The sequence below is a fragment of the Phascolarctos cinereus genome, unplaced genomic scaffold (assembly GCF_003287225.1).
Source record: "Phascolarctos cinereus isolate Bilbo 61053 unplaced genomic scaffold, phaCin_HiC Scaffold_7;HRSCAF=346, whole genome shotgun sequence".
NCBI classification, from domain to species: Eukaryota; Metazoa; Chordata; class Mammalia; order Diprotodontia; family Phascolarctidae; genus Phascolarctos; species Phascolarctos cinereus.
This window is the reverse complement of record NW_027556180.1, coordinates 149,212,431-149,236,628: the sequence shown is the minus strand read 5'-3', so window position 1 is coordinate 149,236,628 and position 24,198 is coordinate 149,212,431. Positions and strand designations below refer to the sequence as shown.

Genomic DNA, 24,198 nt, shown 5'->3' with positions numbered 1-24,198 from the left:
AATGGTTGTAATGCTTGCTGTCTTGGGCCCTGAAATCCTGAATTATGTCCATGAGCATCACAAAGAGCAGGTTCAATCAGGTACTAGAGAGGAACTGGAAACTCTTGTTTCAACAATCCATGGGGAAAACTGGTTTGAGGGCAACACTGGCAAGAAACAGGAGCAGATGCCGACTTAGTAGGACTTTCCAGGAATAATAGGAAGTTAGAATTTCTCCCCCTGTATCTTTATGAAAATATTGGTTATCAATTACTGTGCAACTGTATGCCTTGCCAACAGCAAACCAGTTGATTAGAGTGTCTGCCTCCCAAGTCAAGGTGGGCCTGATAAATAGATGCAGGGGTTGTCTCAGTCATAGTGTGTGATTTCCTCTTTCCTAGCACATCACTGTGGTCTGTCTGCATTGATTTCACAGAGCCGCTGGACTTACTGGTTGAAAGGGTAGAAGAGACCAACTCTAATTTTGTTCATTCTTCCTTGACAGTATTGTCCAATTCTCAGTTTTACACAGCTGGGGAGGTGGCGGAGTTGGGATAATCCAAAATAGTAGATAATGCAGAAATTGCCTTTGATTTTGAGAATGTACTTTAGGTTTTTTTTTATATTCCAGTCATGTGTATCTGTTGTCCTAGAAATTCATTTTAAGAAGATGTATCTACACTATGAAGGGCTAACAACAACTCAAATTATATGTGTGTGTGTGTGTATATATATATATATGTATATATATATACACATATGTATATATAATATTATATATATATGTATATATATATATATATATACACATACACATACATACATACATACACATAGTTTATCCATTATGACTCCTAAACAATCACTCCCTTGCAACCTGCTCCATCATGACAAGACACCAATCTCTCTTACTTATCTCTTAGCACCAACTTAACTAGAACTGTGCATTCAGACTTTCTCGGAGCAGGGATATAGTTAATTATTTTTCTAAGGGTTTCTCTATTGAAAGAGAAAGTAAGGGTAAAGTAATAATGATTAGTTATCAATTAATCAATAAACACTTATTAAGTACAAGCTATGGGTCAGGAGCTATTCTAGGTGCCAGAGAAGTGCTTGTGTTCCACTAAGGGAAACAACATTACATAAATAGATCCATACAAAGATATATAGGGTATCCCAAAAGTTTTAGTGCAGTTTTTAGCTCTAATAGCTTAAAACCGCACTAAGACTTTTGGGACACCATATATACATATACACACATGTATGTACATATATAGGGACACTATTACACATACATGTATATGTTTACAAAAACTACAAGGCCATTTTGGAATGGAGAGCACTGTTTGCTGGGGGATTAGGAAAAAAACCAAAATACTTTACACTGAAATTGGTCTTTGAGATGAAACCAGGGACTAGTTACATTGTAATTAGGTAGACTAGATGCTTCTAGTAGAAGAGGATAGGTGCTATCAGAAACTTGAAAAAACAAAATATTTTCCCTTGGACAAAACTTTATGGCATATTGATGAAAACCACTATTACGTACTTGAGACCCAGGACCCAGCCTCCAAAGAAAAGCATTTGAGAATGACCGGCCTTGGTAAACCTTGTTATTGTATCTCACCCCTTGATAGGTACTTGATTTATTGACAGGGGTGCCCTCTGTGGTTATATTTCTGCCAATATCCCTGTAATGGCCCCATCCTCTCCAGACAGCATTTGATATAACAAGCTTTGCTGTTCTTTTCTCAGTTTCTCTTTCAAAGTCACGACTGGAATTTGAGGCTAATGGAATGAGCTACTCCACTTATTTCTGAAATGCTGATGGACTCTCTGTTCAACTGTACAAAAGAATACCAAGCTGTTTTTAAAGCCTTTCACAGAGACTTCACTTTATTGCTTGTATTTAAAAGTCATTCCCAAGTGCTAAATTTTCAGATAGCTATGCCTTTTTTTTAAACTCTCCTAAAGAATGTATTACTTGATTTTCTCTCCCAGCTTCTGATTACTCTAGCCCAAGGGAAATTTTACATTTTGGACCACTGAAATCTGAGGAGATGTAGGCCAATGACATAGGCACTTTTGAAATGGTCTTCTCCATTCCCTACGACCCCTAATCTGATCCACCCCTTCCTCCTTTTTCGGGGGATGGGGGAGTTCCAAGTATTCAAAGGGCAGTTTATAATTTGCAATTAACACACATTTTTTTTTCAGAAACAATGATTATAATGTCAAACTTGAAATTGAAGCTGGAGAAAGTTTAAGACCATATTGAGAGAAATAATTTCCTGGTACTCTAGCCCTCTTAGTTTGCTTTTTGCTCACTATGGCATATTTTAGTTGACTGCCAAACATCTGGATAGAAGAGGATCAATTAAAGGATGGTAGCAAAACAAACTCGTTTCTGAGCCAGACAGTTCTTGAAATATTATCCATTAGAAGGATCTGTAGGATACCTTTAACTGTCTGCAAAAAAAGCAATTTAGTAAGAAAAAACGGGCATCTCTGTAGCATTTTGCAAAAACAAAAATCAGGTGTTCATCCTAGCCTTTGATTGTATCATCAAACATGCTCCTAACTATTAAAAGAGTCTGTTTTAAAGTGATACTAAATGCACTAGCTCCCCTGGATCGATGGCTTGGCTGCATCATTGTGGTCTGTCTGCTGGCAGACTAGATTTAAGAGTGACCTCAAGGTGCATATTAGGCGGGGAATGGAACTGAGAGGACATTGACCTCCAGAAGTGATACTGAATCCTTCTTTGTAATTAAAGGAACAGGGAAAGATTTCTCTAACTGAAGCCTTTCCAGAATGTTCTATTTGGAATGAAAAATAATTTGAGGGATACAAAGGGAGAACAGATTTTTAGGAAACAAGCCCTCTATGAGGTTTAGTTTTCTCCTATGTAAAATGAGGATAACAATATTTATACTCCCTATGTCAAAAGACTATTGTAATGATCAAATGGGGGATAGTACCGTACTGATTTGAATACAGGACACAACACCTTTCCTTTTCCCATCATACGCCTACACACAAATGGTTAATAGAAAAAGCACTGGCCTCAGAGTCAAAACTTTTACTTCCAGTTATACAGTTTCCCAATTTTGTGACCTCAGGTAAGTCATTTAACTTTTCTGAGGCTTAGTTTCCTTATCTGTAAAATGAAGATAATAAATTTATTATAATGATCAAACAGGATAACACACATAAAGGGTTTTATAACCTAAAAGCACAATATAAGTGCAAGCCACAACTATTTTGATCAGAATATGGGCCATTTTTCTATAAATCTGGCTTGTATAAAATTTGAGGCTGCCTGGCACACAGAAGGTGATTAATAAATAGTTGTTGATGGAGTGGTCTTGAATATGCCCCTTTCTCTCTTCTGACACTGTCACCAATCTAATGCAGGTCTTCATCACCTCACACCTGGGTGACTGTGATAGCACACAAGTGGGTCTGCCAACCCCAAGTCTCTCCCTACACCCATACACCCTCCATTCAGTAACTGAAGTGATTTTTCCCAAAGTGCAGATGCAATCGTGTCACCCCCCCTCCCCTACTCAATAAACTCCAGTGGCTCCCTATTGCTTTAAGGATTAAATACAAAATGCTCTACTTGGCATTCAAAGTCCTTCATAACCTAGCCCTCTCCTACCTTTCCAGTCTTCTTCCATCTTATACCCTTACACGTTCTCCTCCATGCAGTGACACTGGCCTCCTAGCCATTCCACAAACAAGACACTCCATCTCTGGGTTCTCAGCATTTTCTCTGGCTGTCCTCCATGCCTTGAACACTCTTCCACGTACCGAACTCCTGGCTCCCTTTAAGTCCTCATTAAAATCCCTTCTTTTACTAGAAACCTTCTGCAACCCCTCTTAATTCTAATGTTTTCCTTCCATTACATTCTTCCTATTTATCTTTTATGTAGCTTGTTTGCATGTTATCTCCTCCATTAGATTGTAACCCCTTGAGGGCAGGGACTGTCTTTTACCTCTTTTTGTATCCTCAGTGTTTAGCAGAGTGTCTGGTACACAGTAGGGTTTAATAAACATTTATTTATTGATTGAAATGTTTATTATGGCCACTGATCTATTGAATAAGACAACAAATATTACAAAGATGAAGAGAGAATTAATAATAAATAACATGTTTTAATTTGAATGGAAAGAAAATATAATAAAACCCTTTGAAGTAACTATACATTTTAATATAGTAATTTGAATATTTGTTTTAAGATATATATTTTTTCTGTGGGTGTGTGTACATTCCCCCAACCCCATGCATACACACAAACACACACACAAAGACACACACACACACACACACACACACACACACATATTTAGGGGGTAGCGTATGCTTGGGAGATGGTCTACAACTGAACCAATACAGTATTTTAATATAAAAGAATTAAACAATTATTTGGTTTTATTTGAGTTAGGAGACAGGAAGTTAAAATAGTAATGGGTGATTTTCTTTAAAAAAATTCTTTCCTTTTGAGTTATCTTTAAATTCATCTATTTCCTACAACACTAAAAAAAGAATTTAAGTGAAGTTGTATGATGAAAACATTACTGTTCACTAGATGAATGCATTATACACTGTTTTGGGGATGTCTATCAAGCCAGGGACTGATTGACACAAGAACTCTATGTGGGCTCCTTCATGATCCCATATCTCAAACCCTTCACTGTCTTATTAGATTAAATTCTCCAAAAATACTGATAAAAACATTAAATTATAAAGTAATCATAAATGGAGGCACCTAGGTGATACAGAGCACCAGACCTGAAATCAGGAAGACTCATCTTCATGGGTTCAAATCTGGTCTCTGACACTTACTGTGTGACCCTACACAAATCACTTAACCCTGTTTGCCTCAGTTTCCTCATCTGTAGCTGGATAGAGCTAGAGAAGGAAATGGCAAACTACTCTAGTATCTTTGCAAAGAAAACCCCAAATAGAGTTGCAAAGAATTGGACATGACTGGAAAAAATGAACAAACAACAAAAAATCATAAATAACTTTAATCTCCAAAAAGTAGAAATCTCTAAATGAATTCAGATATTGTAAAAAAAAATAAGTAAAAAGTAAAGACTCTCAATAAAAGCGGCAATATTATATAATCCATCATGGAATTCCTTCTATGATATAATCAGCCAGACCTTTAGCAGCATATTTTCTAAAATTAATTGCAAATATTGAGTGCCTTTAAGCCAACTCTTTTTGCAACAACCATAATTCTAATTAATGGATATAATCATAGATAATAGTGATGCATTAAATAAGGTGCTTTGCAATTTTAAAAATATCTTCACACACATCATCTCACTTCATCCTTGCAACCTTCCTATGAAGAAGGTAATATAGATATTATTATTATCCCCACTTTAAGAGTAGGGGGAGCAGAAATGCAAAGGTTATTACTTATTCAAGGTAATACAGTGAAACCAATATGGCAATATTATTCGTAGGGTTATATATCTAGAGCTGGAAGAGCCCTCAGAGGCTATCTAGTTGTAAACTTTACTTCACAGATAAAGAAACTGAGGCCTAGAAAGGTTAAGTGTCTGACGCATAGTAGCCACTTCATAAATGCTGACTGAATGACTTCTTTGACCTAGCTCACAAAAGCCTCAGAAGCAGTAGTTGAACCCAGGCACTCTGGCGTCTCTTCTACTAGATTTCTTCCCACTATGCCAATGCTGGCGTATCAACTAGAGGTTATAATTACTAGTATCCAACCTACTCATTATAAATGTCGCTCTTAAGTACAAAAGTTAATAATAAAACTGAAAGATTATTATGCATTTAAAAAGCCTATAAAAATTTAAGATAGGAGAAAACAAATACCCACAAAAGCTATATTTTGCATTTAATTCTTTTCATCAAATCTTTTAAAAGCATTGTACTACATGTAAAGCACTAAGCTGGGCCCTGAGAGACTTCTATTGTTTAGGTATGAACTGTGTCTGTCCTCATGGAACTATTTCCAATCAGTTATAGTAGCCAAGTTTGCAGCAGTGAGTAGGGAAGAAAACATAGCTTTCAATTAGAAGGAAATAAAAACAAATACAAATAATCTAAACATATCCCTGAAGCTTTGTCTAGATATAATGTATTCAACATATATTTGTATCCAAACTATATTTTTTCACTGTGTCTGTGTTTTCAATCCAAATATTTTAACTCATTTAGGAGAATCTCTTATTAGAAGAAAAGCAGTTTCGTTCGCTACTTTTTAAGACCAACACACCATCTACTGGTTTCTTGGAAACCTAAGAACAAAAAGATTTGGGCTAAAGCAAAATGCCCTTAGTTCACTGGGCAAACTACCTAGCTCCAGTGTACTCAAGGTTGGCACTACTGTTTCATTCTCTCTCCTTGCTCCAACCTCTACAGCCTGTGGCAAAGAGGGCTACTGGAGAAATGGAAAGAGGACTTGACCATTCACCTGAACACAAAAGATAGCTCCCTCTTCTACACTCCAATTCATCTCACCTCTCTCAGATGCTTACCCCACACTCTCACTCTCAAATCGTTCACCCCTGTCTTATATGAAGAGATGGTCTTCCTTGCCAATGCAAACATCTCTTCATGTACAAGTGATTCCACTCCACCTCATTTTCTTCTGCAGATTGCCCCCCACCATGTTATCCCCACTCATTTCCAATCTCTCCTTGTCTACTGAATGCTTCCCTAATGCCTAAAAACACATGCATAGCTCTCTACCCTTAAAAAACTTCACTTAAGCCAACCATTCCTTCTTTCATCCTATTTCTCCCTCCTATCCTTTTGTGGCTGAACCCCTTGTGAAAGCTCTCAGCAGTTGGTGCCTTCACTTTCTCTCTTCTCACTTCTTTCTAATTCTTCTGCAGTCTGGCTTCCAACCTCATCATTTAACTGAAATTGCGCTCTCTCTCTCTCTCTCTCTCTCTCTTTCTCTCTCTCTCATTACTGACTGCTAAATCAAATGGCTAATTCTCAATCCTAATCCCTCTTTACTTCTCGGCAGCCTTTGACCCTACTGATGACCCTTCTCTCCTGAATACTCTCTTCTCTTTAGCTTTTCATGACCCAACTTTCTCCTGGTTCTCTTCCTATGTCTTCACAGGGTCATTTGCTAGATCATCATCCGGATCATATCCACTAACTGTGAGTGTCCCTCAAGGCTCTATCTCATGCTCTGTTCTCTTCTCTTTGTATACTATTTTACTTAGTGATATCACCAGCTGCCATTAATTCAATTATTTCTATGCAGATGATTCTCAGATCTATTTCTTCAAGCCTAATTTATCTTCTGACTTTCAGTCTCATCTTCAACTGCTACCCACTGGACATCTTGAACTAGATGGCCTGTAAATATGTAAACTCACCATGTCCAAACCTGAACTCATTTTCTTTTCCCCCAAATCCTCCCCTCTTCCTAACCTCCCTATTACTGTTACTGCCATCCTCTCAGTTACCCAAACTCACAACCTAAAGTCATCCTCGATTCCTTATTCTCTCTCACCCTCTGTATCCAATCTGTTGCCAAGTCCTGTCAATTCTACCTTTCCAATATCTCTAGTATATGGACCTTTCCTTCCTTTGACAACACCACCACCCTGGTGCAGGCTGTTATCAAGTCACACCAGGACTAATTATTATTGTAATAGATAGCTTTCTGATTAGTCTCTCAGTCACAAGTTTTCATTCTCCACTTAGCTATCAAAATGATCTTCCTAAAGTGCTGACTATATGAATTCCCCACCCATCTTCTATAAATTATTTCTGGGATCAAATACAAATCCTCTGTTGGACTTTTAAAAGCCTTTCATAACCTGAATCCTTCCTACCTTTCCAGTCTCTGTATACCTTCCTCCTTCACGAACATTATGACCCAATGACATTGGCTTTCTTGCTATTCTTCCAACATGACATCGTGATGGTAGATTTTCTCTCAGTTTCCCCCATACCATTTTATCCCCCTCATCTTCACTCCAGAACTTCTATGGCTTTGTTCAAATTACAATGTCTGTAAAAATTCTTTACTGGTCCCCCTCAATCATAGTGACTTCCTTCTGTTGACTACCTCTAATTTGTCCTGTATATTTGTTTGCATGTTGTTTCTGCCATTGGACTCCAAGTTCCTTGATAGCAAGGACTATTTTTGCCCTTTTTTGGTATCCCTATCACTTAGCATAGTGCCTGTAATAAAGCAGGAACTTAATAAAATCTTATTGCCTTGACTTAACTTGACAACAACAAATTAACAATACTGGTTGGTGACCATGGACAAGTAAGTCCCTCAGTGCTTTAGGCAAAGCTCTTTTGGGTTATTTATCCTTCAAGAATTCATTATTTCATCAGAATGGTTGCTCCTTCCACCATGAAAGAGCATGACCTCTCTTTGCCTTAGTAGATGATGCACATGTATATGCATAACCCACCCTCAGTAGAGTAAAAATTCCTCTAAGGCATGGATTGTGCCTTTTATATTTGTCTCCCTATTATCTACCCTTGCACATGATAGCTTTGTGTTATGAATATTTGTTGAACTGAGCGGATTAGACTAGATGATCTCCAAGGTCCCTCCCAGTTTTAATATCCAGAGGTTCTTTGGTAAGTTTCTTAAATAACTAATCAAGGCTGATTTCAGGAGGGATATATTTTTAGCTGTCCTTCAGTAAGTCCCATCATCCCTACTAAGTTTTCCCTAGATTTAGTAACAGCAGGCCTTTAAGTAGTGGGAGTTGAAAGAAAAAGCTGCAATGGAAAGGTAGGCGGAGATTGGTGGAGCAAAGTCACTCCTGCAGCTTCCCTCATCCCTGCCTGGAAGTCCAGACCTTGGAGGGCAGGCAGAAAATAGGAGAAGCAAGGTGGGATGCTGATAGCAAGACAGGAGGGTAATAGCACATGGCAACCATCATAGAGCCACAGGGAATTGAACTGAATTTGAATGGCTAATGCCAGTTAATTAGTGAGTCAGGAACAATATATGGCACATTCATAGACACCTATAATCCAGAAGAAAGCATGATCCATGCCTGCATGAGGAAAGTACAAAGTGCTGTTTGATGTCCATGGGTGTTAAGGCAAATTATCATTTCCAAAGGGAGAGGCACACAGGAAGGGGGAAATCAGGAAAACTGTGATGGCATAAATAGAGTGGTGTTTGGATCTCAAAAGTGTATTTGATTTTGCTACATTTCACACCAAGAAGAGTATAAGAAGTCAACGCTTCCATGTGCTAACAGCACTTTGACATACATGCTTTGCAACTCTGAGTATAAATAGAGGGATAGTTAAAGAATTTGACAATTGTTCTTTCCTGCTACAATTATTAGCTTTATTAAAATTTTAATACAATTATACCCATGCATCTTTATTCATTCATTCATCATTTACTATATCTATTATTTCAACAGAGAGGCACCATGGGATAGGAGATGGAGACTTGGCCTCAAATGGATTATTATTCTGTTTGTGAATAGCCCATGGGCAGTTATATGGCACAGCAGATAGAGAGCCAGGCCTGAAGTCAGGAAGATGAGTCTTCCTGAATTCAGATTTGGCCTCCGACATTTACTACCTGTGTGACCCTCGGCAAATCAACTAACCTTGTTTTTGCCTCAGTTTCCTCCTCTGTAAAATGAGCTGGAGAAGGAAATGGCAAACCACTCCAGTATCTTTGCCAAGAAAACCCCAAATGGGGTCACAAAGGCCAAAAAAAACGACTGAACAACAACAACAAATTAACAATAATGGCTGGTGACCATGACCAAGTAAGTCCCTCAATCCCTCAGTGCTTTCGGCAAAACTCTCTTAGGTTCTAAGATGCAAAGAAAGGTCTGCTCTGCCTTGGTAGGAGTTTCCTTGCTACTGAAACCAAAAGTCCAGACCCTAACTCTCTGTTATCTTAATATCATTGTGCTAGTGAATCCTACTTGCCCAAGGACTCAGGCCCAGAAAGTTAACACTTCAAGGCTGAAGTCTTCTTCAGCAGACTGTGACAGTTACTAGTCACAAAAAGGCTTCACCAAACATCCTCCCCAATCCAATCCCTGTGGCCATATAGTGATCATAGCCTTCTCCCTTGTCTCCCCTCTATATCAGGGCATAAATTGGGCTGTCCAGCAAAGTAAATTTCTGAAACAGGAGCAGTTTTGATGGGCTGAACGTAGGCATTCTAATGGTTACCAAGGCAAAACTGATATTTGGAAATTTGCAACAATTCAAATAAATTCCAGAGCCGGGAATGTTTTCATAGAGCTGTATCTCTTGGCTGGGCCACTCACAGATAAAGTTCTAAGTTTCAGTGTCTAGCAATCATCCCCCACAGTGCATTTTAGGTGGGTAAACTACATCCTTGGAGTTGATACTTCTAATGGGCAGAGCACTGATTGGTTATTTAGAAGACATGGGTCAAAGCTTAATTCTTCTGCCACCTTGTAACTATGGGTAACTCATTTAAACTCTGGGCTCTGTAAATGAAAGAAAGAATATTTGTACTATCTACCTCTTAGTTTCACTGTAAAGAAAGGCCTTTTGGGGGGCAGCTAGGTGGCACAGTGGATAGAGCACCGGCCCTGAAGTCAGGAGAACCGGCCTCAGACCAAAACCTTGATTCTAGCTGTGTGACCTTGGGCAAGTCACTTAATCCCAATTGCCTAAAAAAAAAAGGCCTTTTTTAGACCAAAGTTACATAAATGTGTAAATATTGCTATTATCAATTACCACTTCTAATTACCTACATCATCTGGAGAAGTATTATCTCTACATATCTTTAAGTTTAACATTCAGTCCGGGGATGTGTAATTGAGTAAGAAAATACACTTCCCTGCACAGTATCCACAGGAAGGAAAGAAACTAGCATTTATTAAGTACCTACTGTGTTCCAGGCACTGTGCTAAGCACTTGACAAATATTATCTTATTTGATTCTCACAACAACACCAAGAAATTTTATAGTTGAGGAATCAGAGGCAGATAGAGGCTACGTGACTTGCCCAGAGTTACAAAGCTACAAAGCTTCTGAGGCTGGAGTCAAACTCAGGTTTTCCTGACTCCAGGTCCCGTGCTCTGTCTACTTTACCATCTAGCTGCCTCTGTCCATAGTCCAGATGCACTTGCTTATTGATTCCACCTTACTTCCTTTTCCTTTCATTCAGGGCAGGTTCACCTATTTCTTTCTTCCTATTTCATTGCTCCTCTCAGTGGGGGAGGGTTTTGCTTAGTGAAATGGTCAGGTTATAATAACAGGCCACATTTTTACGGTGCTTTATGGTTACAATAATTGTAGCCCACATTATTACTACTGCTTTAAGGCTTGCTAAGAGTTGTTCCCCGCCCCCCATAACCACCCTATGAGGTAGATAATTTTAGGATTATTATCCTTACAAATACATTATCTTGATCTTGAGAGGCAAAGTGGAAAAGTAGATCAAAAACTAGCTTCCAAGTCAGGAAGATCTGGGTTCAAGTCTTGCCTTGGATACACACTGGCTATGTGACCATAGGCAAGATATTCAACTTCTCAGTGCTGGGCTTGATGTTCTAAGACCCTAAATTGTAGAGTGGCTGCTGATCTGTAATGGTAGAAGGAGTTTCCTCACTGGGAGTTCCCTACCCCAGTGAATCCCAGGTCCAGACACCAATAAATTATCTCATTTGATCTTTATTACAATCCTGTGAACATAAATATAGTCTCCATTTGTTTGTTAGAAATTCTGGGAGAATAAATTACTTCAGGTAATCTATGACAGAACCACAGCTTGAATTGGTGTCCTTTCCAATAACCACAATGTAGGGATCAGGGGTCAAGAATTCAGAAGAATGCAAGAAGATACAAGAGAGGCCAAGCAGTATTGGTGGAGAGGATCCATGGAAAGACTTAAGTAAAATCTGGCAGAGATGAGATGGGATAGTAGCAGAAACTCAGCCCAGGTTGTCCTAACAGTGGTCAGGAAAACAGGACTGAGGAAAGCAGGCTTAGAAAAATGAACATTATTGGGGTTTTTTTTTAAGTTGTTCTTTCTGTAGTAGAATGGAAGCTCCTTGAGAGCAGGGACTATTTTCACCTTTGTTTTTGTATCCTTGCTGTGTCTGACATGTAGTAGGCTTTTAATAAATGCATATTGAATTGAATTGCTTTGAATGCACTTGAAAAGGAGAAAAAAATGTTCTCTTGGCATATTTTAATTTTCACTGGCAGGCAATGACTCACAAACCACAGCTATGGGAGTGGGCTCCAAAGGTGGGTCTGAGCCAACAATCCCTCTTATTTTTCAGGAAGTTAAGCAAACTGGCAGAAATCATCATTACTGACAAATATTTGCTGAGAGCAAACTCACAACTCAAAGCAATAAAGACCTGGGAACTAAACACCTAGTCTAAGAAAGGTGTCTATTTATTAGTAAGCAATGCTGTTTGTTAATCACTGGCTGCTGTCATAGGCAATACAACTTGTTAAATTAGGCCCTCCCTCCGGGACTCCATTCACTCTGGGAATAGCTTCCATTGCTGCTTAGCTCAGAGGGCGCTCTCCTTGGAGACTAATCACCAGGAATACTGCTTCCCTGCCTCCACCGGTTTTCATTATTTCTAAGCAGCATCTCCTGGTGCTGTGTCTCCATAGCAACAGTGAGCCATTACTTTAAGATGTGCCACATGAAAATGGGTGGGAAGGAAAAACAGTAATCACATGCTGTACTGTGTCTTCATTTAGACAGTCTCTGAGATAGCAAAGAGGAGGGTTCCCATTTTATAGAAGGAAAGACCAAGGGCCCCGAACTAAGAAAACCACTCAAGCATTCTGATTATACTCCTAGATTCCCATAAAGTTAACCTAACAGAGGAGCCATTATCCACTGTTTTGCTAGAACCTACTGATCTACTAACTAAGGTATTTTTTTTGGCTGATTTTCCCCCCTATCAGACCGATTAAATTGACCCCACAGCTTCGCTGGCATCATTCAGATGGCCACGGAGGTTGCGGAAGCCGTGATTGAGCAGCTGACCTGGAATCAGGACATCTAGATTCTCATTCCAGGTTTGCTACTAAATAGCTGTGGGAATTTAGTTAAGTCATGTAACCTCACTGTGTCAGTTGCCTCATATAAAAGAGGATGATGATAACACCTATTCTACCAATGTCACAAAGTCACTACTTGGGTGGATACATGATCTCCTAGGTGTGGGTATTCCTTCCACCAGTAGAGATCACAGTCCATCCATGTTTTCTCATTATGGAGTTGTCAGAATTCGGTAAAAAATCACATTATAAACCAGGTCCAGTGTTCTGTCCACTTTAGCATCTAGCTGCCTCTGTCCACAGTCTAGAGGTACTTGCTTATTGATTCCACCTCAATGATTATCACTTTTAAGATTGTGGCTAGTATATGTTCTGCCCTTGAGATGGTAACACTTATCTTACAGATTTTTCTTGTTGTTGTTCACTTGTTTTAGTCGTAGCTGACTCTTTATGACCTCATTTGGGGTTTTCTTGGCTGAGATACTGGAGTGGTTTGCCATTTCCTTCTCCAGCTCATTCTGAGGCAAACAGGGTTAAGTGACTTACCCAGGGTCACACAACTAGTAAGTGTCTGAGGCTGAATCTGACCCCAGGTCTTCCTGACTGCATGACCAATGCTTTATCCACTGTGCACTTCCCTACAGATTTTTATGTTTCCTTAAATAATGTGTATCTCTTTAACATAAGTAGGCTTGCTTAATCTTAGCCAATTATTTAATTCTTTCATTTTTAAACATTTCCTTAAAGCATCTATCCACATTTGTATCAATCAAAACATTTTTAAGAGCCATGCTTAGATGGAAAATTGGTAACTCAGCATACCCTGAGATACCACCCTCATGATAAGCTCTCAAGTTACTGGTTCTCTATTTTCCAAGATGATTTTATCATCTGCTCTCCCATGCGCATTCTTCAGTTGCTACTTAGACACAAACATTTGCTGCTTTTCTCTTTTTTAGATATTCTAGGGGTTTGGGGTCAAACAATTTTGAAAAGAAAAAAATGCATCAATTTAGAGTCTAAATGCCTTTATCTTCTCGGGCAATACAGCTGGGAAAGTATGCAACTGCTTCCTTTTCCTCAGAATTGTTCTATATTCCAATGACTTTATTAGCATCTGGATGGACAAAATATTACACATATTTGGATTTATGGTTAATGCTATTCTTTTAAACATAGACATTTGTTGTCATATAGTTATATTTTTCCAGCAATGGATAAAAAACAAAACAAAACAAGGGAGGTACCAGAAGGAGGTCTTCATTTTAATATTTCAGTGAAAAAGAATGTAAATATTTCATTCTGATACCTTCACCTGAGACATATTTGCAAGCTAATAATAAAAGGGTCTACCTTCAGATAAAATTAAGCAGAAATATCCTTTCAATTTCTGAAACTTCGATTCCAGTCAAGATCCCGTCTTAACTGATGTCATTTTGGTAATAGTCAAAGCTATTCGTTTAGAATTTAAACACTAGTACTGATTTTTAAAAAGAACTGGACTATTGGTTTAAAGTTATAATGTAATCCAGTTTCCTGTCCACCAACCACTCAGAACCACCAACTGTCAGAGGCTTCTTCCTTATTATATCACATGTGGATACTATAACCAACAAAGCATCAAATATTTGTTGAACGTCTACTATGTGCAAGGTTGCCCATGAAACTCTTAGTTTGGGGTTTCTTTCTCAAATTCTATATTTGGAACATCCAGCCTTTTTTTTTTTCCTTTTGCCACCTGGTCCAATGAGCATGACTCACTGCAGGCAAGTATTTACTGAGCATTGGCTGTTTGTCATTGCAGTAAGTACTATACCATGCTCCCCAGCAAAGCTTAATAGTTAATATTTTCCAAACTATCACTCCAGCATTTGCAAAGAAAAGTAACATGAGAAATATATACCTAATTGCTCTAGAAATTTTAAGGGTCTGTGGAGGTCCCTCCTTAGGGTAATTAGAAACTTTAATTTTACTTCTCAGCTCCCTTTGGAAAGGTCAAATGATTTTTCTAAGTCCACCCGGTAAGTGAGAGACAAAAAGACAGAGATCTCAGGACTTCTCCTTGCAAAGTTTGCTTGAATGACTATGGATGCTAAATAAGTTACCCAGTATCTGTCAGATTCATTGACTCTCTGGGAATGAAAATCCACTGTTGCTCCCTTCTCGAAACTGGAGAAACGGAAGAAGAGGTCACCCTTAACCCAACACTTCCAGGAAACCAGTTAACATTTCTCGGGATAGACTTGTACAATGAGGAAAAAATACTATATGGAGCCAGGAGACCTGAGTTCTAGACTAGGCAATAGGGCACTGGGCAAGACACAATTACTCTGGCATTCAGCTTCTCAAGCTACAGAAGGGAAGGGGTTGGACTAAGTGATCCTAACATCCATTCCAGCTTGAAAACCTATGAATCTAAGTTACAACCTTGTATTAAGAGAGGTACTTAGAGAGCTGGATTAATTCTTTCAGGTCACTGGGGTTCCATTTATTGCCCTGAAGCAATAACACCAGATCCATCATGTTTAATGCTTCCATCTTAATTATTGCACTGACCACTGTTAAAGAAGGAAACATTATATATAAAACCCATTAATGCCCTGAACTTATGATAGTGTGTGCTCAAAATTCAGATGCAACACTCATAGAATCCCAATTTATTTATTTTTTTCTCTGTAGCTAACTAGCTGTTTGACTTCATTTTTTTATTTTATTAATTTATTTTGATTTATCAACAATCACTTCCATATGCTTTTGAGTTGAAAATTTTTCTCCCCCTTCCTTCCCACCACCCTCCCCAAGACAGCGCACACTCTGATATAGGCTTTACATTTACATTCCTATTAAACATATTTTCACATTAGTGAAGTTGTAAGTAAAAAATAAAACCAATAGGAGGAACCATCAGAAAGATGAAACAAAACTCAACAAAAGGTAAAAATAAGTGATGGTTATTCGACTTCCATAGTTCTTTCTTTGGATGTGGACAGCATTTTCCATCCCGAGGCCTCTGGAGATGTCTTAGATCCTTGTAATGTTGAGAAGGGTTCAGTTTAACAATATTAGTCATTGTATAACATGGCTGTTATTGTATACAAAGTCCTCTTGGTTCTGCTCACTTCACTCAGCATCAGACCATATAAGTCTTTCCAGGTTTTTCTGAAGTCAGCCTGTTCATCCTTTCTTATAGCACAATAGTATTCCATTACATTCATATACCACAACTTGCTCAGCCATTTCCCAATTGATGGGCATCCTCTCAATTTCTAATTCTTTGCCACCACAAAAAAGAATCCCAATTTATTAAATGGGTGAACAAGGTATGTTTGTACTAGTTAGCAGATTATGAACATGTTATCCATATCTATAATACAATCATGTCACCAAATTAGTGTCCATTGTATTTTAGTCGTACTTAGTACCTCTGACCTGAGGATCTCAAAGTTAAAACCTTTTTGTGCATTATTCTATCTGAGAAGAATATAATAAAGTCCAATTCTTATTAAAGAATACAATAGGTATTCTGATAGGATGTAATGTCCTTGAGGGCAGGGACTGTCTAATTTTTGTCTCTGAATCTTCAGTCTCTAGCACAGTGCCAGCCAATACTTAACAGCTGCTTGATAAATGCCTCTTGATTGATAGGGAAGGTCATATTCTCCTGAATGTAAGAACTACATATAAGTATTTAAAACAATATAGTTGATGAGAAGCAGCTGCATGGCATGGTGAAGTGAGAGCCCACCTTGGAGGCAGGAAGATCTAGCTAAAGTCTTCGCTATGTGACCCTGGTCAAGGGATTTATTCTTTCAGGACTTCTGGACAACTCTCTATGGCTGTCAAGTACAGATGAGGTGCTGATTGGTCAGATCTGTCTTAGTAAAAAGAGATGCCTCTTCCCACTGAGAATTCACTATATCAGTGAAATCATTGGTCTAATCTAAATATAAATAAAGACATGTATGTATGTACATGGGATTATGAGAGACAGAAAAGGGTGGAGAAGGGGGACAGAGAGAGAAGGAGAGAGAAAAGAGGAGGAAGAAGAGGAGGGAAGCAGGGAGGGAGAGAGGACAGAGGGAGAGAGGACAGAGAGATAGACAAAGAAAGAGAGACAGAGACAGAGAGAGACAGATAGGGAGGGAGAGAGGGAGAGAGAGAGAGAGAGAGAGAGAGAGAGACAGAGAGAGAGAGAGAGAGAGAGAGAGAGAGAGAGAGAGAGAGAGAGAGAGAGAGAGAGAGAGAGAGAGAGAGAGAGAGAGAGAGAGAGAGAGAGAGAGAGAGAGAGAGAGAGAGAGAGAGAGAGAGAGAGAGAGAGAGATCTGAGTCTAATGTAAAGACAAATGGATTTGGAGTCAGAATTGCTGGATTAAATCAGACATCTTCCTATTTATTTGTTATGCGACCTTGAACAAATTATTTAGCCTCACTTCAAATTTCCTCACCTGTAAAGTGAAGTTGTTGGACCAAATGATGTCTAAGGTTTCTTTCGGCTCTACATCTTATGATGTAGGTGCAAGTTGCCCTGTGCCTCAAAAGCAGTACTACAAAATACAGGATGTCCCCCAAAGTCTTAGTACTAGTTTTAAACTGTAATAGCTTAAAACCAGAACAAAGACTTTTGGGGACACCCTGTATTTCTCTTTTGGAATCTCAAAATCTCACCTGTGAGAGGTTGCACAGGTATACTTTGATTTATGCAATAGATATATTTTAAAGGTTTTGTGTATAAAATATTTTTTGCTAACAAGGTCCCATTTTTCCCATTGGCATTTCTTAATTTCAGAGATGCTTTAATTTTTTTCTCTTACTTGTATTCAAAAAGTAGATGACTACTAGCACTTATAAAGCTTTCCTGTGCTCTCCTACCTGCACTGGTCCTTCCAATTTTCATTTCTAGGAGATAATTTCTCACAGAGTCCCACACCTTAGGAACTCTTTCATGACTTTATGGAATAGCTCTCCTTTGGTAATTTGAAAAATCCTTGTGCAATGTGAATCATTACTCAAATTTATATCTTATACATCTAGGGTTTTGTAGGCCTGTCTTGTTAATAATATTTTTCTGGTGATGCTATATGGCTGTGAGACATAGAATATCATTGTTCCTAAAGAAATCAAGAGTGAGAGTGACCCAAATGGAAACACAGAGGCCCATGGCTGTTTTCAACAGGTTTTCACACATTATAAGTGAAGACATACACAAGGAAAAATAGAATAAATGATGTCATTAGAAAGATGTGTGAAAAAAAATAAGCCAGTTCCATAAGGAGAATGAGGTATAATCATTGGATACTCCATCTTCCATTACTATCCATGCAGTATAAAGAGAACTAGAAAAAGACCTCAGCACATTGGGTGGCCTCCTGTGGAGCATTTATAGAAAAAATATAGACAACATTTGTACAAGAAGGGCAGACACAAATGAGTTGCAATTTGCATTGTTGCTGGGAGTAGCTAAATCAGGAGTTCTTAATCTGGGATCCATGGACCTCTTAAGGATCTGTGAATAAATTTCAGGGCATCCATAAACATAGATGGGGGGAAAATTACATCTTTATTTTCACTAACCTCTAACTGAAAATTAGTATTTCCTTCAATTACTTAAAAATATTTTTTTTCTGCGAAAAGTCCATAGTCTTTACCAAATATGTCAAAGGAGTTCATGAAACAAAAAAGTTAAAACTATTGAACTAATATCAAAACAAGAACATATCTAGACTGAGTTTTCTTACAGTAGGCAATGGGATATGGTACTGTGAGGCCCTAAGCAAGTTACTGCTCTGTGACTCAGTTTTCTTATCTGTAAAATGGTGGGGGGTGTTTGAACTCAATGTTTTCTTCAGGCTCTAAATCTAAGCCTACACTTGCATCTCTAATTCTAATGGATATTCACCATTTAAGCAAGGATTAAAGAGTCTAAAGTATGCAAAAGAAATAATACGTGTGATCAAATTAATACTAACCCTAGATGAACAATAAACTTGGCTGGAATGAACATATTTTACACAGAAAATCCATTTAGACTAACAGTTAATGGTTAGAACTCCTAGTTTCTTTCTCAGCTCTTTCAGTGACTACCTTTAATATCCTGAGGAAGTCTATTTTAAACTGATCTGACCATGGTTCTTTTTCTCTATTTGTAAAATGGTGAACCTTCTGAATGATTAGCGTTTGTTTTTTTTTTTTTTCCTTGCCCCCCTAGGGCTAGTATTAAAGAGACGATATTTTCAGTGCACTTTGAAAGCTTCTGATCCAAACAAATCTGTGAGTACTTTTATTTAAACATACAGCACAATCTAATCCCACTGTAATAATAGGTCTGGGCAGAACCTATTTGGTGATTAAAATCTGAAATAACACATTAGGAACATTCCCAGGCCATTAGTGCTCCCTTGATTTCATTCAGCTTGGCCCTTACTACAGAGGTGCATCTGTCCAACAGTGCAACAGGAAAGTCAGTGCTTTGGGAGAAAAGGAAGAAAGGAGTAAAGATGTAATGTAGCCTGCATTTCACAGAACCTAGATATATGACCCAAAGTGGTCAGTTCAGAGATGGCTTTGAGTTCCCTAAAAGTAACTCCTACTGGCAATATTCTCAGTCATCCAAATGTAGCACTGATTTCAAAAGGACTTAAAACTACTTAGTGGTTTTTTTTTTTTTTGCAAAGCTTTCCTTCATTCTCCCAGTTAGGAAATACCTCTTTTTTTTTTTAACCTCAGACCTTACATTTGCACATTAAGATAATATATAATGGAAATGTGCTTTGTATGACTAGACATATATAACCTATGTCAAATTGCTTGCCTTCTCAATGTGGGGGGAAGGGTAGGAAGATAGGGAAAAAATGTTAAAATTATTTCTACGTATAATTGGGGAAAAATAAAATATTTAATTTTTTTAAAAAAAAGATAATGTATAGCACTATGTAAAGTCAGATATTATCATTTTCTTATTCTTCTCACCTCATTCCATGGAACCCAAATAGAAAAGGCCTTAGGACAAACACCCTATCCCACCATGTTCTTTTACATCTAATGTTTGGAGGATGTGTACAGGGAACTAAAACGACTGCTTCTTTTTATTTGAATAAGAGTATTAGAATGTAAAGTCATCCTCTGCAGGCTTCTTCTTATTAATTATTAGTTTTCATGAACTTTTCTTTTTGGTCTGGGATTTCAATTTCATCCTCTTCATGGAAGTTCTTCTGACCTATGCAGATCAGCTATTGGTTTATAATTTAGAGTGAGAGGTAAAGTGATTTGTCTGTGATAATACAATTGGCATTTTATTGGAAACAGAGCATGGATTCAGATCTTCTGGTACAAAGGTTGACCATCTATCCATAAAGCCATGCTGCTTCTTCTTTTGTCTTTCTGAAGTTCTATTTTATGTTACAGTTATTTGTGTACATGTCTTATCTTCCAATTTAGTTTGTAAACTCTCTGAGAGCTTCAAGAACTGTGCGCCCAAAACCTGTCAGAATACATGGAATAGACACTAAATATATGTTTAATGAATTTAAATTTCATTGTTTGCTTGTCATGTGAATTATCATTTGCAGGGCAGTATAGGATATGAGCTATTTCATTAACGGGGGTTAGATTAGATGACCTCTAAGGTCCTTTCCAGTTCTAGAAATCTGATAGTAAGTTAATTGGAGAAGCACCTCACTTATCCAGAGAGAAGATTTCTGGTAACTCCAGTCAGCTAGAACCCAGTCACATATTAGAAGTAAATTAAAAAGTCCTCCCTTGACTAGAAAATAGCTTCCATGAAGTCAACCCACTCATTTCATAGGAGACATGAAGCCACTCTCATGATTTTTTTCTTCTTTTTTTGGTGACGCAATCAGGGTCAAGTGACTTGCCCAGGGTCACACAGTTAGGAAATGTCAAGTGTCTGAGGCAGGAAAAACACTCTAACTCACTATTTTTTTTTTTGGTGAGGCAATCAGGGTTAAGTGACTTGCCCAGAGTCACACAGCTAGTCAGTGTTATATGTCTGAGGCTGGATTTGAACTCAGGTCCTCCTGACTCCAGGGCCAGTTCTCTATCCACTGCATCACCTAGCTGCCACTCTCATGATAAATTTTTAACTACCCTTTATTGTTGTTCAGTCATTTCAGCCTTTTCTGACTTTCTGTGACACCATCTTGGGGTTTTCTTGATAAAGATACTGGAATGGTTTGCCATTTTCTTTCTCTAGCTTATTTTACAGATGAAGAACTGATGAAAATAAGGTTAAGTGACTTGCCCAGGGTCACATACCTAGGAAGTGTCTGGGGCCGGATTTGTACTCATCAACAGGAAGTTCCTGAGTCCAAGCTCAGTGCTTTATCAACTGAACCACCTAGCTGCCCCTTTAACCAGACAACTCTATGTAAAAGGAGTCTGAAAATAAATATAGAAAGCAAGAACGACAATTGGAGTCAGAAGTAGAAATAAAAGAAAATGAAGAATAGTAATCTTAGTCATTTAGTGTCGGGGCAGAGAACTCTATAACACTTCAATGTTCCTAGGAAGCAATGCTGTATTAATAACAGGTTAGTACATAATGATATTTGTCATGTGAATCATTAAAAAATGAAATTGCATTCATTATATATTGTTTAAGAATGCAGGAGAGTGAATACTGTATTATAACTGCACTAACCAGAAACTTACTTTCCCTTTCTTGCAAGGGCACAGGTCACTCAGCATTCTGTTCCTGTTCTGTCTCAGCCTCTTTATCTAGAATTACTTGTCAATCAATTACTTGTTAATCATGACATCATCTCAGCCTTTATCCACTGTCCACTCCTATTTCTTCCAGACCCAACAAGTGGTTCAGTAACTCAAACCTCAAAGCTGTGATTTAATTAGATTAGTAAAAGGTGACATTCCAAGCAGTTCCCACTTCACACCCCCATGGCAAATACTACCTTTCAGGTTGGAGTCCATAGGAGAGAGATAACTAGGAATGACAACTGCTTAAATCAAAACTTTTCAAATCCATATATTACAAGAATGGTAGCCTACAGCCATCACTGATTCTCTATGACTCAGGAATAAGTATTATTGCTAACTCCCTTTTATTCTCACTGGGCATGGTGGTATGGCAGCCACAAGCATGCACCTCAAGCTGCTTTCTTTTCTACCTCTTTGTACTTCTTGGTTATGGTACATTTGGGACCTCTGTCCCTGTGGTTTTCAACTGGGAATACTTCACATCTTTTTGCCCAGTAAAACAGAAATCTCCCTCCCCAGTCTGGCACTGTAGACAGCAATGGGGAAGGATTCTCTGCCTTGTTACTGTCTCCATTCTTTTAAATTTCCTGTATACACTAATGTGCATTTTTTGATAGCTTCAGAAAGCTATTGGAGACCACCTAGAGAGTCATTTTCACACATGCACCCTTTTCCTCAAAGCCTTTTATTGGATGTAGTCCAGAAGCAGATGTAGGTCTGCTCTAAGGAGACATGTCCTTTACAATATTTTAGAAACATTACTATCAAAATAAATAACAGCTATCATGATGTTTTAGGGGATAAGCTTCAATTATCTGGAAAATTAATTTATGCAGAACTGTTTATTTCCCAATTATGCAAGATAAATGAGGTGCTACTTTTGCATATAGAAAAATGAATATTTTTTATTTGTAGAAAAGGAATGTTCTCTAAGAAGAAGCAGGAGGTTCACAGTTAACAGTTTAGATATGCTGCACATCGACAGGACTGTATTTATCTGCCCTTCACAAGCTTATGTTTTTTCATGATCTTTGTATTTTTTGTGTTCAGATGATTATAAACTGTTTGCTTTTCCAACTACAATTCAAGATATTCATGCACTCAGAAATTAGGAAGGGATGTCTGAAATACTTCCATCCAATCCATTCATTTTACAAAAAAGGAAACCGAAACCTAGAGGACAGTACCTCAAAGTTAAATATTTAGTTAGTGGCAGGCATGGCTTGGATTTCAACTCAGGTCTCCTGACTCTTAGTCCAAGGAGGTCTTTTCACTATACCTACTGGCTTCTCTAGCTTTACTCCTAATAAGGAATGCCTACTACCTTGCTTGTTTTTTTTTGTTTTGTTTTGTTTTGGTTTGTTTTGGTTTGCTTTTTTTTTGTGAGGCAATTGGAGTTAAGTGACTTGCCGAGGGTCACACAGCTAGTAAGTGTCAAGTGTCTGGTTGGAGACCAGATTTGCACTCAGGTCCTCCTGACTCCAAGGCCGGTGCTCTATCCACTGTGCCACCTAGGTGCCCCCCTTGCTTGTTTTTTAAGTGTATGTAATGCCCTTTCTCCACAAACAGTTCAGAGATATTAATAGAAATAGGAAATTATCTTCAGAACAAGAACTGTGAGATACTAGGTAGTTTCAAAATTTTAAGTAGTAATTAATTATTCTTTAGTTAAAATGGAATTATTAGTTGCAAAAACCAATTATCACTTTTAGTATGCATCATATGATTCCCTCTCCACCTCCAAATACAGGTCTTTTTCTCTAACATAAAATTTCTAGACATCAGGGGCTCTACTTTTAAAAAATGCTTAATTAAAATGATTAAGTGAGCTTTTATACTTCTGTCTTGACTAATTTTTATTATAATTATTTTCTGAAAGAAGGAGTGATCTAAAGGTCCTGACTTTTGGTCAACCTAGTGGGAAAATAAAATATTTTGAGAATGTTTCATTCATTTTTTTTTTCAGATCCACTAGACATTTAACTAGCATTTAAGTTTATTATCTGCCAAATACTATGTTAAGTGCTGGGGAAGCAAAGAAAAAGAAAAAAAAATTGGCCTTGGCCTCAATGAGCTTATACTGTTACATTCTTTGTTTCTATTTATATGATGAAGAGAGTTGGAGAATCACAATACTGAGCTGACTAGGTCCATTACAAACTTATATTAATTTCCACTGGGCCCTCACTGCAGCAAGACATTCCTTTTCCACCTCCCTAATCAATTCATCATTCCACTCACAATAGCAGCCATTCCAAACCTTTTCATCTCTCCTCAAACATCCCAAGACATCCCTATCCTCCAGGTTAAGGACCTTGCCTAATGAGGGAAGGATGAATCAATCATCTCTTTTCCTATATCACCAAGAGGGATAGATACTTTCTTCCTTCTAGGGTTATATGACCCTGCTCTCACTTGGTTCTCCTCCTACCTATCTGACCTCTCAGTATCCTTTGCTAGATCTT

General features: G+C 38.1%; 1 protein-coding gene across 10 annotated transcripts in view; it reads right to left on the bottom strand.

Annotated features, from left to right (window-relative positions):
- MBNL2 (muscleblind like splicing regulator 2) overlaps nt 1-24,198 on the bottom strand; it is a 188,326-nt gene that overhangs the window by 134,052 nt on the left and 30,076 nt on the right. The gene's annotated exons all lie outside the window — the stretch shown is intronic.